This window comes from Entelurus aequoreus, linkage group LG17 (genome assembly GCF_033978785.1).
Source record: "Entelurus aequoreus isolate RoL-2023_Sb linkage group LG17, RoL_Eaeq_v1.1, whole genome shotgun sequence".
Classification (NCBI taxonomy): domain Eukaryota; kingdom Metazoa; phylum Chordata; class Actinopteri; order Syngnathiformes; family Syngnathidae; genus Entelurus; species Entelurus aequoreus.
In genome coordinates, this window is record NC_084747.1 from 20,777,776 (window position 1) to 20,789,526 (window position 11,751).

Sequence of the window (11,751 nt, forward strand, 5' to 3'; positions counted from 1 at the left end):
TGTCTGATCGAGAGAAGGAAAAGAGGTGATTTTTTAGCCTCTCTCGATTTTGTACTTAGAAAAAATCCAAATTTTTTTTTTTTTTTTTTTTTTTTTCTAAGTGTCCGATCGAGAGAAGGAAAAAGAGGTGATTTTTAGCCTCTCTCGATTTTGTACTTAGAAAAAAATCCAATTTTTTTTTTTTTTTTTCCGTTTTTTTCTAAGTGTCTGATCGAGAGAAGGAAAAAGAGGTGATTTTTAGCCTCTCTCGATTTTGTACTTAGAAAAAAATCCAAATTTTTTTTTTTTTTTTTTTTTCTAAGTGTCCGATCGAGAGAAGGAAAAAGAGGTGATTTTTAGCCTCTCTCGATTTTGTACTTAGAAAAAATCCAAATTTTTTTTTTTTTTTTTTTTCCGTTTTTTTTTCTAAGTGTCTGATCGAGAGAAGGAAAAAGAGGTGATTTTTAGCCTCTCTCGATTTTGTACTTAGAAAAAATCCAAATTTTTTTTTTTTTTTTTTTTTTTTTTCTAAGTGTCCGATCGAGAGAAGGAAAAAGAGGTGATTTTTAGCCTCTCTCGATTTGTACTTAGAAAAAAATCCAATTTTTTTTTTTTTTTTTCCGTTTTTTTTCTAAGTGTCTGATCGAGAGAAGGAAAAAGAGGTGATTTTTAGCCTCTCTCGATTTGTACTTAGAAAAAATCAATTTTTTTTTTTTTTTTTTCCGTTTTTTTTCTAAGTGTCTCATCGAGAGAAGGAAAAATAGGTGATTTTTAGCCTCTCTCGATTTTGTACTTAGAAAAAAATCCAATTTTTTTTTTTTTTTTTTCCGTTTTTTTTCTAAGTGTCTGATCGAGAGAAGGAAAAAGAGGTGATTTTTAGCCTCTCTCGATTTTGTACTTAGAAAAAATCCAAATTTTTTTTTTTTTTTTTTTTTTTTTCTAAGTGTCCGATCGAGAGAAGGAAAAAGAGGTGATTTTTAGCCTCTCTCGATTTTGTACTTAGAAAAAATCCAAATTTTTTATTTTTTTTTTTCCGTTTTTTTTCTAAGTGTCTGATCGAGAGAAGGAAAAAGAGGTGATTTTTAGCCTCTCTCGATTTTGTACTTAGAAAAAATCCAAATTTTTTTTTTTTTTTGTCCGTTTTTTTTCTAAGTGTCTGATCGAGAGAAGGAAAAAGAGGTGATTTTTAGCTCTCTCGATTTTGTACTTAGAAAAAATCCAAATTTTTTTTTTTTTTTTTTCCGTTTTTTTTCCAAGTGTCCTGATCGAGAGAAGGAAAAAGAGGTGATTTTTAGCCTCTCTCGATTTTGTACTTAGAAAAAATCCAAATTTATTTATTTATTTTTTTTTTTTTTCTAAGTGTCCGATCGAGAGAAGGAAAAAGAGGTGATTTTAGCCTCTCTCGATTTTGTACTTAGAAAAAAATCCAATTTTTTTTTTTTTTTTTCCGTTTTTTTTCTAAGTGTCTGATCGAGAGAAGGAAAAAGAGGTGATTTTTAGCCTCTCTCGATTTTGTACTTAGAAAAAATCCAATTTTTTTTTTTTTTTTTTTTTTTCTAAGTGTCCGATCGAGAGGAAGGAAAAAAGAGGTGATTTTTAGCCTCTCTCGATTTTGTACTTAGAAAAAATCCAAATTTTTTTTTTTTTTTTCCGTTTTTTTTCTAAGTGTCTGATCGAGAGAAGGAAAAAGAGGTGATTTTTAGCCTCTCTCGATTTTGTACTTAAAAAAAAATCCAAATTTTTTTTTTTTTTTTTCCGTTTTTTTTCTAAGTGTCTGATCGAGAGAAGGAAAAAGAGGTGATTTTTAGCCTCTCTCGATTTTGTACTTAGAAAAAAATCCAAATTTTTTTTAATTTTTTTTCCGTTTTTTTTCTAAGTGTCTGATCGAGAGAAGGAAAAAGAGGTGATTTTAGCCTCTCTCGATTTTGTACTTAGAAAAAATCCAATTTTTTTTTTTTTTTTCTTTTTTTTTCTAAGTGTCCGATCGAGAGAAGGAAAAAGAGGTGATTTTTAGCCTCTCTCGATTTTGTACTTAGAAAAAATCCAAATTTTTTTTTTTTTTTTTCCGTTTTTTTTTCTAAGTGTCTGATCGAGAGAAGGAAAAAGAGGTGATTTTTAGCCTCTCTCGATTTTGTACTCAGAAAAAATCCAAATTTTTTTTTTTTTTTTTTTTTTTTTCTAAGTGTCCGATCGAGAGAAGGAAAAAGAGGTGATTTTTAGCCTCTCTCGATTTTGTACTTAGAAAAAAATCCAAATTTTTTTTTTTTTTTTTCCGTTTTTTTTCTAAGTGTCTGATCGAGAGAAGGAAAAAGAGGTGATTTTTAGCCTCTCTCGATTTTGTACTTAGAAAAAATCCAATTTTTTTTTTTTTTTTTTCCGTTTTTTTTCTAAGTGTCTGATCGAGAGAAGGAAAAAGAGGTGATTTTTAGCCTCTCTCGATTTTGTACTTAGAAAAAATCCAATTTTTATTTATTTTTTTTTTTTTTTCTAAGTGTCCGATCGAGAGAAGGAAAAAGAGGTGATTTTTAGCCTCTCTCGATTTTGTACTTAGAAAAAATCCAAATTTTTTTTTTTTTTTTTCCGTTTTTTTTCTAAGTGTCTGATCGAGAGAAGGAAAAAGAGGTGATTTTTAGCCTCTCTCGATTTTGTAGCTTAGAAAAAATCCAATTTTTTTTTATTTTATTTTTTTTTTTTCTAAGTGTCCGATCGAGAGAAGGAAAAAGAGGTGATTTTTAGCCTCTCTCGATTTTGTACTTAGAAAAATCCAAATTTTTTTTTTTTTTTTTCTGTTTTTTTCTTAGTGTCTGATCGAGAGAAGGAAAAAGAGGTGATTTTTAGCCTCTCTCGATTTTTACTTAGAAAAAATCCAATTTTTTTTTTTTTTTTTTCCGTTTTTTTTCTAAGTGTCTCATCGAGAGAAGGAAAAAGAGGTGATTTTTAGCCTCTCTCGATTTTGTACTTAGAAAAAATCCAAATTTTTTTTTTTTTTTTTTTTTTTCTAAGTGTCCGATCGAGAGAGAAGGAAAAAGAGGTGATTTTTAGCCTCTCTCGATTTTGTACTTAGAAAAAATCCAAATATATATATTTTTTTTTTCCGTTTTTTTTCTAAGTGTCTGATCGAGAGAAGGAAAAAGAGGTGATTTTTTAGCCTCTCTCGATTTTGTACTTAGAAAAAAATCCAAATTTTTTTTTTTTTTTTTTTTTTTTCTAAGTGTCCGATCGAGAGAAGGAAAAAGAGGTGATTTTTAGCCTCTCTCGATTTTGTACTTAGAAAAAAATCCAAATTTTTTTTTTTTTTTTTTCCGTTTTTTTCTAAGTGTCTGATCGAGAGAAGGAAAAAGAGGTGATTTTTAGCCTCTCTCGATTTTGTACTTAGAAAAAATCCAAATTTTTTTTTTTTTTTTTTTTCTAAGTGTCCGATCGAGAGAAGGAAAAAGAGGTGATTTTTAGCCTCTCTCGATTTGTACTTAGAAAAAATCCAAATTTTTTTTTTTTTTTTTTCCGTTTTTTTTTCTAAGTGTCTGATCGAGAGAAGGAAAAAGAGGTGATTTTTAGCCTCTCTCGATTTTGTACTTAGAAAAAATCCAAATTTTTTTTTTTTTTTTTTTTTTTTCTAAGTGTCCGATCGAGAGAAGGAAAAAGAGGTGATTTTTAGCCTCTCTCGATTTTGTACTTAGAAAAAAATCCAAATTTTTTTTTTTTTTTTTCCGTTTTTTTTCTAAGTGTCTGATCGAGAGAAGGAAAAAGAGGTGATTTTTAGCCTCTCTCGATTTTGTACTTAGAAAAATCCAATTTTTTTTTTTTTTTTTTCCGTTTTTTTTCTAAGTGTCTCATCGAGAGAAGGAAAAATAGGTGATTTTTAGCCTCTCTCGATTTTGTACTTAGAAAAAAATCCAAATTTTTTTTTTTTTTTTTTTCCGTTTTTTTTCTAAGTGTCTGATCGAGAGAAGGAAAAAGAGGTGATTTTTAGCCTCTCTCGATTTTGTACTTAGAAAAAATCCAAATTTTTTTTTTTTTTTTTTTTTTTTTTCTAAGTGTCCGATCGAGAGAAGGAAAAAGAGGTGATTTTTAGCCTCTCTCGATTTTGGTACTTAGAAAAAAATCCAAATTTTTTTTTTTTTTTTTTCCGTTTTTTTTCTAAGTGTCTGATCGAGAGAAGGAAAAAGAGGTGATTTTTAGCCTCTCTCGATTTTGTACTTAGAAAAAATCCAAATTTTTTTTTTTTTTTTTCCGTTTTTTTTCTAAGTGTCTGATCGAGAGAAGGAAAAAGAGGTGATTTTTAGCCTCTCTCGATTTTGTACTTAGAAAAAATCCAAATTTTTTTTTTTTTTTTTTCCGTTTTTTTTCCAAGTGTCTGATCGAGAGAAGGAAAAAGAGGTGATTTTTAGCCTCTCTCGATTTTGTACTTAGAAAAAATCCAAATTTATTTATTTATTTTTTTTTTTTTCTAAGTGTCCGATCGAGAGAAGGAAAAAGAGGTGATTTTTAGCCTCTCTCGATTTTGTACTTAGAAAAAATCCCAATTTTTTTTTTTTTTTTTTCCGTTTTTTTTCTAAGTGTCTGATCGAGAGAAGGAAAAAGAGGTGATTTTTAGCCTCTCTCGATTTTGTACTTAGAAAAAATCCAATTTTTTTTTTTTTTTTTTTTTTTTTTTCTAAGTGTCCGATCGAGAGAAGGAAAAAGAGGTGATTTTTAGCCTCTCTCGATTTTGTACTTAGAAAAAATCCAAATTTTTTTTTTTTTTTTTTCTGTTTTTTTTCTTAGTGTCTGATCGAGAGAAGGAAAAAGAGGTGATTTTAGCCTCTCTCGATTTTTACTTAGAAAAAATCCAATTTTTTTTTTTTTTTTTCCGTTTTTTTTTCTAAGTGTCTCATCGAGAGAAGGAAAAAGAGGTGATTTTTAGCCTCTCTCGATTTTGTACTTAGAAAAATCCAAATTTTTTTTTTTTTTTTTTTTTTTCTAAGTGTCCGATCGAGAGAAGGAAAAAGAGGTGATTTTTAGCCTCTCTCGATTTTGTACTTAGAAAAAATCCAAATATATATATTTTTTTTTTCCGTTTTTTTTCTAAGTGTCTGATCGAGAGAAGGAAAAGAGGTGATTTTTAGCCTCTCTCGATTTTGTACTTAGAAAAAATCCAAATTTTTTTTTTTTTTTTTTTTTTTTTTCTAAGTGTCCGATCGAGAGAAGGAAAAAGAGGTGATTTTTAGCCTCTCTCGATTTTTGTACTTAGAAAAAAATCCAATTTTTTTTTTTTTTTTTTTTCCGTTTTTTTTCTAAGTGTCTGATCGAGAGAAGGAAAAAGAGGTGATTTTTAGCCTCTCTCGATTTTGTACTTAGAAAAAAATCCAATTTTTTTTTTTTTTTTTTTTCTAAGTGTCCGATCGAGAGAAGGAAAAAGAGGTGATTTTTAGCCTCTCTCGATTTTGTACTTAGAAAAAATCCAAATTTTTTTTTTTTTTTTTCCGTTTTTTTTCTAAGTGTCTGATCGAGAGAAGGAAAAAGAGGTGATTTTTAGCCTCTCTCGATTTTGTACTTAGAAAAAATCCAAATTTTTTTTTTTTTTTTTTTTTTTTTTCTAAGTGTCCGATCGAGAGAAGGAAAAAGAGGTGATTTTTAGCCTCTCTCGATTTTGTACTTAGAAAAAAATCCAATTTTTTTTTTTTTTTTTTCCGTTTTTTTTCTAAGTGTCTGATCGAGAGAAGGAAAAAGAGGTGATTTTTAGCCTCTCTCGATTTTGTACTTAGAAAAAATCCAATTTTTTTTTTTTTTTTTTTCCGTTTTTTTTCTAAGTGTCTCATCGAGAGAAGGAAAAATAGGTGATTTTTAGCCTCTCTCGATTTTGTACTTAGAAAAAAATCCAATTTTTTTTTTTTTTTTTTTCCGTTTTTTTTTCTAAGTGTCTGATCGAGAGAAGGAAAAAGAGGTGATTTTTAGCCTCTCTCGATTTTGTACTTAGAAAAAATCCAAATTTTTTTTTTTTTTTTTTTTTTTTTCTAAGTGTCCGATCGAGAGAAGGAAAAAGAGGTGATTTTTAGCCTCTCTCGATTTTTGTACTTAGAAAAAATCCAAATTTTTTATTTTTTTTTTTTCCGTTTTTTTTCTAAGTGTCTGATCGAGAGAAGGAAAAAGAGGTGATTTTTAGCCTCTCTCGATTTTGTACTTAGAAAAAATCCAAATTTTTTTTTTTTTTTTTCCGTTTTTTTTTCTAAGTGTCTGATCGAGAGAAGGAAAAAGAGGTGATTTTTAGCCTCTCTCGATTTTGTACTTAGAAAAAATCCAAATTTTTTTTTTTTTTTTTTTCCGTTTTTTTTCCAAGTGTCTGATCGAGAGAAGGAAAAAGAGGTGATTTTTAGCCTCTCTCGATTTGTACTTAGAAAAAATCCAAATTTATTTATTTATTTATTTTTTTTTCTAAGTGTCCGATCGAGAGAAGGAAAAAGAGGTGATTTTTAGCCTCTCTCGATTTTGTACTTAGAAAAAATCCCAATTTTTTTTTTTTTTTTTCCGTTTTTTTTTCTAAGTGTCTGATCGAGAGAAGGAAAAAGAGGTGATTTTTAGCCTCTCTCGATTTTGTACTTAGAAAAAATCCAATTTTTTTTTTTTTTTTTTTTTTTCTAAGTGTCCGATCGAGAGAAGGAAAAAGAGGTGATTTTTAGCCTCTCTCGATTTTGTACTTAGAAAAAATCCAAATTTTTTTTTGTTTTTTCCGTTTTTTTTCTAAGTGTCTGATCGAGAGAAGGAAAAAGAGGTGATTTTTAGCCTCTCTCGATTTTGTACTTAAAAAAAATCCAAATTTTTTTTTTTTTTTTTTCCGTTTTTTTTCTAAGTGTCTGATCGAGAGAAGGAAAAAGAGGTGATTTTTAGCCTCTCTCGATTTTGTACTTAGAAAAAATCCAAATTTTTTTTAATTTTTTTTCCGTTTTTTTTCTAAGTGTCTGATCGAGAGAAGGAAAAAGAGGTGATTTTTAGCCTCTCTCGATTTTGTACTTAGAAAAAATCCAATTTTTTTTTTTTTTTTTCTTTTTTTTTCTAAGTGTCCGATCGAGAGAAGGAAAAAGAGGTGATTTTTAGCCTCTCTCGATTTTGTACTTAGAAAAAATCCAAATTTTTTTTTTTTTTTTTTCCGTTTTTTTTCTAAGTGTCTGATCGAGAGAAGGAAAAAGAGGTGATTTTTAGCCTCTCTCGATTTTGTACTCAGAAAAAATCCAAATTTTTTTTTTTTTTTTTTTTTTTTTTCTAAGTGTCCGATCGAGAGAAGGAAAAAGAGGTGATTTTTAGCCTCTCTCGATTTTGTACTTAGAAAAAAATCCAAATTTTTTTTTTTTTTTTTCCGTTTTTTTTCTAAGTGTCTGATCGAGAGAAGGAAAAAGAGGTGATTTTTAGCCTCTCTCGATTTTGTACTTAGAAAAAATCCAAATTTTTTTTTTTTTTTTTCCGTTTTTTTTCTAAGTGTCTGATCGAGAGAAGGAAAAAGAGGTGATTTTTAGCCTCTCTCGATTTTGTACTTAGAAAAAATCCAATTTTTATTTATTTTTTTTTTTTTTTCTAAGTGTCCGATCGAGAGAAGGAAAAAGAGGTGATTTTTAGCCTCTCTCGATTTTGTACTTAGAAAAAATCCAAATTTTTTTTTTTTTTTTTCCGTTTTTTTTCTAAGTGTCTGATCGAGAGAAGGAAAAAGAGGTGATTTTTAGCCTCTCTCGATTTTGTACTTAGAAAAAATCCAAATTTTTTTTTATTTTATTTTTTTTTTTTCTAAGTGTCCGATCGAGAGAAGGAAAAAGAGGTGATTTTTAGCCTCTCTCGATTTTGTACTTAGAAAAAATCCAAATTTTTTTTTTTTTTTTTCTGTTTTTTTTCTTAGTGTCTGATCGAGAGAAGGAAAAAGAGGTGATTTTTAGCCTCTCTCGATTTTTACTTAGAAAAAATCCAATTTTTTTTTTTTTTTTTCCGTTTTTTTTCTAAGTGTCTCATCGAGAGAAGGAAAAAGAGGTGATTTTTAGCCTCTCTCGATTTTGTACTTAGAAAAAATCCAAATTTTTTTTTTTTTTTTTTTTTTTCTAAGTGTCCGATCGAGAGAAGGAAAAAGAGGTGATTTTTAGCCTCTCTCGATTTTGTACTTAGAAAAAATCCAAATATATATATATTTTTTTTCCGTTTTTTTTCTAAGTGTCTGATCGAGAGAAGGAAAAAGAGGTGATTTTTAGCCTCTCTCGATTTTGTACTTAGAAAAAATCCAAATTTTTTTTTTTTTTTTTTTTTTTTCTAAGTGTCCGATCGAGAGAAGGAAAAAGAGGTGATTTTTAGCCTCTCTCGATTTTGTACTTAGAAAAAAATCCAAATTTTTTTTTTTTTTTTTTCCGTTTTTTTTCTAAGTGTCTGATCGAGAGAAGGAAAAAGAGGTGATTTTTAGCCTCTCTCGATTTTGTACTTAGAAAAAATCCAAATTTTTTTTTTTTTTTTTTTTCTAAGTGTCCGATCGAGAGAAGGAAAAAGAGGTGATTTTTAGCCTCTCTCGATTTTGTACTTAGAAAAAATCCAAATTTTTTTTTTTTTTTTTTCCGTTTTTTTTCTAAGTGTCTGATCGAGAGAAGGAAAAAGAGGTGATTTTTAGCCTCTCTCGATTTTGTACTTAGAAAAAATCCAAATTTTTTTTTTTTTTTTTTTTTTTTTCTAAGTGTCCGATCGAGAGAAGGAAAAAGAGGTGATTTTTAGCCTCTCTCGATTTTGTACTTAGAAAAAAATCCAAATTTTTTTTTTTTTTTTTCCGTTTTTTTTCTAAGTGTCTGATCGAGAGAAGGAAAAAGAGGTGATTTTTAGCCTCTCTCGATTTTGTACTTAGAAAAAATCCAAATTTTTTTTTTTTTTTTTTCCGTTTTTTTTCTAAGTGTCTCATCGAGAGAAGGAAAAATAGGTGATTTTTAGCCTCTCTCGATTTTGTACTTAGAAAAAAATCCAAATTTTTTTTTTTTTTTTTCCGTTTTTTTTCTAAGTGTCTGATCGAGAGAAGGAAAAAGAGGTGATTTTTAGCCTCTCTCGATTTTGTACTTAGAAAAAATCCAAATTTTTTTTTTTTTTTTTTTTTTTCTAAGTGTCCGATCGAGAGAAGGAAAAAGAGGTGATTTTTAGCCTCTCTCGATTTTGTACTTAGAAAAAAATCCAAATTTTTTTTTTTTTTTTTCCGTTTTTTTTCTAAGTGTCTGATCGAGAGAAGGAAAAAGAGGTGATTTTTAGCCTCTCTCGATTTTGTACTTAGAAAAAATCCAAATTTTTTTTTTTTTTTTTTCCGTTTTTTTTCTAAGTGTCTCATCGAGAGAAGGAAAAATAGGTGATTTTTAGCCTCTCTCGATTTTGTACTTAGAAAAAAATCCAAATTTTTTTTTTTTTTTTTTCCGTTTTTTTTCTAAGTGTCTGATCGAGAGAAGGAAAAAGAGGTGATTTTTAGCCTCTCTCGATTTTGTACTTAGAAAAAATCCAAATTTTTTTTTTTTTTTTTTTTTTTCTAAGTGTCCGATCGAGAGAAGGAAAAAGAGGTGATTTTTAGCCTCTCTCGATTTTGTACTTAGAAAAAAATCCAAATTTTTTTTTTTTTTTTTTCCGTTTTTTTTCTAAGTGTCTGATCGAGAGAAGGAAAAAGAGGTGATTTTTAGCCTCTCTCGATTTTGTACTTAGAAAAAATCCAAATTTTTTTTTTTTTTTTTCCGTTTTTTTTCTAAGTGTCTGATCGAGAGAAGGAAAAAGAGGTGATTTTTAGCCTCTCTCGATTTTGTACTTAGAAAAAATCCAAATTTTTTTTTTTTTTTTTTCCGTTTTTTTTCCAAGTGTCTGATCGAGAGAAGGAAAAAGAGGTGATTTTTAGCCTCTCTCGATTTTGTACTTAGAAAAAATCCAAATTTATTTATTTATTTTTTTTTTTTTCTAAGTGTCCGATCGAGAGAAGGAAAAAGAGGTGATTTTTAGCCTCTCTCGATTTTGTACTTAGAAAAAATCCCAATTTTTTTTTTTTTTTTTCCGTTTTTTTTCTAAGTGTCTGATCGAGAGAAGGAAAAAGAGGTGATTTTTAGCCTCTCTCGATTTTGTACTTAGAAAAAATCCAATTTTTTTTTTTTTTTTTTTTTTTTTTCTAAGTGTCCGATCGAGAGAAGGAAAAAGAGGTGATTTTTAGCCTCTCTCGATTTTGTACTTAGAAAAAAATCCAAATTTTTTTTTTTTTTTCCGTTTTTTTTCTAAGTATCTGATCGAGAGAAGGAAAAAGAGGTGATTTTTAGCCTCTCTCGATTTTGTACTTAGAAAAAATCCAAATTTTTTTTTTTTTTTTTTCCGTTTTTTTTCTAAGTGTCTGATCGAGAGAAGGAAAAAGAGGTGATTTTTAGCCTCTCTCGATTTTGTACTTAGAAAAAATCCAATTTTTTTTTTTTTTTTTTTTTTTTTTCTAAGTGTCCGATCGAGAGAAGGAAAAAGAGGTGATTTTTAGCCTCTCTCGATTTTGTACTTAGAAAAAATCCAATTTTTTTTTTTTTTTTTCCGTTTTTTTTGTAAGTGTCTGATCGAGAGAAGGAAAAAGAGGTGATTTTTAGCCTCTCTCGATTTTGTACTTAGAAAAAATCCAAATTTTTTTTTTTTTTTTTTTTTTTTTTTCTAAGTGTCCGATCGAGAGAAGGAAAAAGAGGTGATTTTTAGCCTCTCTCGATTTTGTACTTAGAAAAAATCCAAATTTTATTTTTTTTTTTCTGTCTTTTTTCTTAGTGTCTGATCGAGAGAAGGAAAAAGAGGTGATTTTTAGCCTCTCTCGATTTTGTACTTAGAAAAAATCCAAATTTTTTTTTTTTTTTCCCGTTTTTTTTCTAAGTGTCTGATCGAGAGAAGGAAAAAGAGGTGATTTTTAGCCTCTCTCGATTTTGTACTTAGAAAAAATCCAATTTTTTTTTTTTTTTTTTTTTTTTTTCTAAGTGTCCGATCGAGAGAAGGAAAAAGAGGTGATTTTTAGCCTCTCTCGATTTTGTACTTAGAAAAAATCCAAATTTTTTTTTTTTTTTTTCCGTTTTTTTTGTAAATGTCTGATCGAGAGAAGGAAAAAGAGGTGATTTTTAGCCTCTCTCGATTTTGTACTTAGAAAAAATCCAAATTTTTTTTTTTTTTTTTTTTTTTTTTCTAAGTGTCCGATCGAGAGAAGGAAAAAGAGGTGATTTTTAGCCTCTCTCGATTTTGTACTTAGAAAAAATCCAAATTTTTTTTTTTTTTTTCTGTTTTTTTTCTTAGTGTCTGATCGAGAGAAGGAAAAAGAGGTGATTTTTAGCCTCTCTCGATTTTGTACTTAGAAAAAATCCAAATTTTTTTTTTTTTTTTTCCGTTTTTTTTCTAAGTGTCTGATCGAGAGAAGGAAAAAGAGGTGATTTTTAGCCTCTCTCGATTTTGTACTTAGAAAAAATCCAAATTTTTTATTTTTATTTATTTTTTTTTTTCTAAGTGTCCGATCGAGAGAAGGAAAAAGAGGTGATTTTTAGCCTCTCTCGATTTTGTACTTAGAAAAAATCCAAATTTATTTATTTATTTATTTTTTTTTCTAAGTGTCCGATCGAGAGAAGGAAAAAGAGGTGATTTTTAGCCTCTCTCGATTTTGTACTTAGAAAAAATCCCAATTTTTTTTTTTTTTTTTCCGTTTTTTTTCTAAGTGTCTGATCGAGAGAAGGAAAAAGAGGTGATTTTTAGCCTCTCTCGATTTTGTACTTAGAAAAAATCCAATTTTTTTTTTTTTTTTTTTTTTTCTAAGTGTCC